Source organism: Cynara cardunculus (assembly GCF_001531365.2).
Source record: "Cynara cardunculus var. scolymus isolate 2C chromosome LG 10, CcrdV1, whole genome shotgun sequence".
Lineage (NCBI taxonomy): Eukaryota > Viridiplantae > Streptophyta > Magnoliopsida > Asterales > Asteraceae > Cynara > Cynara cardunculus.
Genome location: NC_037537.1, coordinates 4,670,431 through 4,675,957, shown reverse-complemented (window position 1 = coordinate 4,675,957; position 5,527 = coordinate 4,670,431).

The following is a 5,527-nucleotide window of genomic DNA, read 5'->3' as shown; positions in this document are numbered from 1 at the left end:
AACACGCCAACTCGAATGATATGGGAATCGACTCGAGAGAGTGATTTTTAACGAAGAGATTTGTTTATCCGTATATTTTGAAAACACCATTGTGTCACTATCCTCGGTCCGGACACCACATAGAGATATGGGTGGAAAGCTATTGGATAGTGAAATGGTGAAGTCCGAGAGGAATGCCTTCAAAATAGATGGTGGAACTTAGTTTCGAAACACTGCTTGCTGTAGCATTCCTATAGCATTGCTACAGCATTGGCTGCTGGAATTTGTGTTTGGGTCTCACCTTAAGTCTTATACCCTTGCTTCTTTTATATATTCTGTATTCTGTTTTGGATAACCTTAAAATCAAAGAAAAGTCTTCAAAATCATCATCTGAACTCATCTCTTTCATTGGACTCTAATCTAACTTTGGCTACAATCTCTGTGGACGATAATCCGGTACTTGTACCACTTTATTACTTGGAAAGACGACGTTGGGCCGTATTGTATACTTGCTGTATGGCCTAATTTCATTAGTCTAAAGGTGTGAAATATAACCGACCAGTTGGTGATTGAGGTTGGCGGTGGTTCAGATCTGTGGTTGTTGATGGTTGGAGGTAGTACAGATTGGGCGTGGTTCAGATCGGTGATGGTCAACGGTGGTTCAGATCGTTGGTGATCGGCGTGGTTTAGATAAGCGGTGGTTCAGATCGATAATGGTCGACAGTGGTTCAGATCAGTAGTTGTTGGGCGGTGGTCGATGGTGGTTTAGATCGTTATCAAGTGTTGCTTCCGTTGGCAAGTGTTAGGACATAGATATTTGTAAAATCCGATCCTTATCTGGCCAACGCAATAGAAACAACCTGCACGAGGGTTCTATAGTCAAGCATACCAATGGCTCCATTAGCATCACATAACATAGGCACAAAATATTAAAACACACACACACATACACACACAACACACACACATATATATATATATATATATCCTTTCAAATTTAGTTATTGCAATTCCTTATCAACAAACAAACCTATTGTCTGTTGTAGGAGACAAAAGAAAAGTGTCAAATGTTTACGGTGGAGTGTTTAAGGTGACCATGCGAAGAAAGGTGTTGATCCTCTCTCTCAGTGATTTGATGATAATCCCTTTTCACTTGTATGAAGTATTTTATGTTTATGTCTTTTCAGTCTAGCGATCTTCACTGAACCTGTTCAGTGATCGCTAAAGAACTTGTATTCTAATTCAATCAACAACAGCGATACTTCAAGAAGACAACACTCACACCAAAGATCCTTCAGCCAAAGTCGAAGACTGAAACTGAAGATTAGAGACTGGCGAGTATGTGATCTGAAATGGTACTCAGTGATTGCAAGCATGTCTACATATATGTGAAGACTGCTCAAGCCTCAGCGAATGCTAAAGAGACTTCCAGGTTATTCAAGCATTCAGCGATCAAAGGAAGCTTGCCAAGCATGATTGTTGTTATCTTGTCCTTATACACACAAAGGACAAAACCATACCCTTTCTAATTGTTAGTACGGTACGGAGCCGACTAGTCGACTCTTCTACCACCAACTTTAGGTCAGGATGTCTGCTCATGAATAGGCTTTTTGTACTATTCACTATAGCAAAGGACAAGCCTTCCTCTTAAGGCTTGACACGCACTCTAACCCTACCATATTGCATTAAATGTGCATTTAATACAATGGGTATAAATAAAAGTGTTTCTTCTCCATGCAGAGTGCGCGCAACACACTCTCATAACCTAATTCTTACTTTGAGCATCCTAGAGCTTAAGTAAAAGAACTTTTCTTTACAGCATTTCTTTTCTCATTTGCTAAGATTCTGTGTGTAATCAAAGATTGTTTAGATAGGTTTTCTAACCTTATCTTTTCGCAAACAGTCTTGTAAAATTTATATTGATCTTCTCCTATCAATATACATTTTAAATTTGAAAATATTGTGTTGGTATTCATCCCTCCCCTTCAACAAACTGTTATACATATCTTGTAGACCCTCAAGGGAGCAATAAGTGGTATCAGAGCAACGTTCTATCTTCTCTAAGTTGTTTAGCTGTTTTTCTGCATTAGTTTATCTCCTTTTCTAGATAACTTTACTGCTTTCAAATGACTTTGCAAAACACAAACACACACACTCAAGACAATGGCTCTCTTATCAAACCAACCCGATTCGTCCGTGACAACTTCAGTCTATGGAGGAACCGGATGTCCTTCTTTCTGGAAGGTGTGGATCCTGAAATTCCACACTACATAGAAAATGGACCATATRTWCCATTTGCTATTKYTCYGGCTGTTCCAGCAACAGCTACGACTGCCGCGATTTCTGAACGGCAGATTCCAAAGCTCTTTGGAGTGATGAAGATAAGAAGAAGATAGCTATAGACACTCGCGCTAGGTCTATAATAGCTATGTCTTTTCCTAACGAGATTTATCACTCTGTGATGAAGCTCAGGACTTCTAAATCCATATGGGACACACTTTGTGTTCAATATGAAGGAACCACTCAGGTTCARKAAACTAGAAAGATCAATTTAGTAAGACAGTATGAAAGCTTTCTCTGTGGAAAGATCGAGACGCTGTCTGAAGTACATCAACGTTTTAATTGTCTTCTCATTGATATAAGGGCTGTAGGCAGGGAATATTCCAACTCTAAAACTTTAACTAAGTTTCTGGAATGTCTTCCTGAGTCTTGGGACACCTTTTCCATGTGTCTTAAGATGTCCAATGACATGTCCTCTCTTTCTCTCTTTACTCTCTACGAGATTTTGCTTAACCATGAGCAATCTCGTCAACAGAAGAGGAATCTAGTCAAAGATTCCAGAGAAATGAAAAGCTCTCCTTTAGCTTTGATCTTTGAAGCTTCTTCAGCTGAAACCTCTTCTACTTCTTTTACTTCTTTTCTTCCTTCTGTTGTTACTACAGAGATAGACTCTTCTAACTCTGAGGATATTCCATAATCTGATCTAGCAGATTTTGATGAATCCCTGGCGCTTTTGACTAAATTTTTTAGGAGATTCGCCAGGAAAAGCAACTACCGTAGATCTCCTCTGCTGACCATTAGGGAAAAGCCAAAGTCTGAAAGAATAGACAAGGCTTCAGCAGCCTGCTACAATTGTCACCGCACTGGACATTTTGCAGGTGAATGCAAATCGAAGAAAGCTGCGACGCCATCTTCCAAAACCCCATCCTCCTTCAGATCTAAGGATGAAAAGTACTTAAAACTGAAGGAGAAGTAAAGGAACGAGAAGAACAACTAGCAAAAGGCTAAGGGTCTTATCGCTGAAGAGCATGATTGGGCTGAATCATCTGATGAATCATCTTCTGATGAGGAAGATACAACCTATCTTTGCTTGATGGCCAAGGATGCAAATGAATAATCTTCAGGAGCATCCACTTCTTCTGCGCCATCTACTTCTTCTACTACTCAGGTATGTATCCTGAATGAACCATCTTCTTCCTGTTGCCTATCCGCACTAGATACGTTGACGGTGGATCTTTACAATGCCCTCAATGGAAAATCTAAATCAGAAATGCTTAATCTTGATCTTCAAGAATAGTTGAAGATTTGCCATTCTAAGATCAAAGAGCTAACCTTTGTCGAGGAAAATATTAAGGATGAGGTCATTGTAAACCAAGCCATCACTGTTGAACGCGAAAAGGCTATCGATGAGCGTGAGAGAGCAATCGTTGAACTCAAGGCTGAGAAGGCTACCATTGAAGGGTGGTGTAAAGCTTCTATCAAAGCCTCTGAGATCATCAACGCTCAGATCCCCGCCAAGATAACGACTGGTCTAGGATTCTCCTATGATCAGGAAGAACGTGTTACTGACAGGTCCATGCTTAAGTTTGGCACCTTCGTCTCTTCCATTCCTAACACATCTTCCTCTCAGTCTTCTTTTACTGATAGTCATCTTGAAGGAACTTCTTCGAGTTCAGGATGCAAAAACAAAGGAAAATCCATTGTCACAGCACCTCTTCCTAAGAAGTCTAACAAGTCCAATAGATCAAGGTCTATTTCATCAGCTTGTAAAGCTTCTTCTTCAGGGACTAGGAAATCTGAATCGTCTCAGAAATCCAAGTCTCAGCTCAAGGTGAACTTTTCACCTAAGGAATCCAAAGCCTCAAAGGTTCCTCCTAGAACCAATGAGAAGGGAATCCTTGGAGCTGGTCTCCCTTCTAATCTGATACTTTCTGGCCCTAAAGCTACCTTCAGCTTTAGGAAGTACAAACACTGTGGTAAAAATACACATATTTCCAGGAAATGTCCTTCTACCGCCAAGGCTGGTTCACCAGCTAAGGGCAAGAAAGTAGCCAAGGCTGAGAAATCAACCAAGGTGAAATCCTCCACTAAGGCTGCGAAAGCAACCAAAATGAAGCAAACCGTTGGATCCTCTTCTTCAGGCTCAGCGAAGACAACTCCAGCTAACAAGTCTTCAGCATCAGACGTTGTAATTCCCACCACTGAAGCCTCTTTATCAAGCTCAGTGAAGACTTCTACTGAAACTACTTTAGTAGTGTCAGTGGTTGTTCCTCTCTCCACTCAAACCTCTTCAAGTTTAGTGATGCCATATGCTAATACTGATTCCTCAGCACCAGTGGATGACGCCTCTAACAACGCTGGACCCCAATAACTGGGTACCAATAGCATTCTTAAATTGTTTCCTTGTGTAGGATGTCAAAGGTATATGGTATCTTGATAGCGGATGTTCAAGACATATGACTGGAGACAAATCCCTGCTAACTCATTTCAAGGAAGAAAGAGGACCTTCCGTAACCTTTGGAGGAAATGGAAAAGGATATACCAAAGAATTTGGTATATTGGCCAATGGTTCAACAACTTCCAAACGCGTTGCATATGTTGAAGGACTGAAGCATAACCTTCTAAACATCAGTCAACTGTGTGATAAAGACTACACAGTAAAATTCTTAACGGATTCATGTTATGTCTTTGACAAAGATGATAAGGTTGCCTTAACCAGTTCTCGCCTAGAGAATGTATATATCATCAATATGAATTCTGCTACCACTGAGAACAGTTGCTTCTTCTCAAAAGCCTCGTCAGATATTAACTGGCTATGGCACAAACGGATTTCTCATCTCAACTTCAAGACACTCAGCAAACTGTCAATAAATGAAATTTCACTGGTTTTCCTCAACACTCTTTTGCAAAGGAATCTCTATGCTCAACATGTGAAAAAGGAAAACACACAAGAGCTAGCTTTAAGTCTAAGCAAATCTCTTCAGTGACTGCACCTCTTCAGCTACTGCATATGGATCTCTTTGGTCCAGTCAACGTGCAATCCATAGCTGGAAAGAAGTTTACACTCGTCATAGTTGATGAGTATGCCAGGTACACTTGGGTCTTCTTCCTCAGATCCAAAGATGAAGCACCTGAAGAAATCATTTCATTCATCAAGAAAATAGAAGTTGTTGATCCTCTCTCTCAGTGATTTGATGATAATCCCTTTTATCTATCGATGTAATTTTGTTTCTATATTTTCAGTTCCAGCGATCAGACACTGAGTATG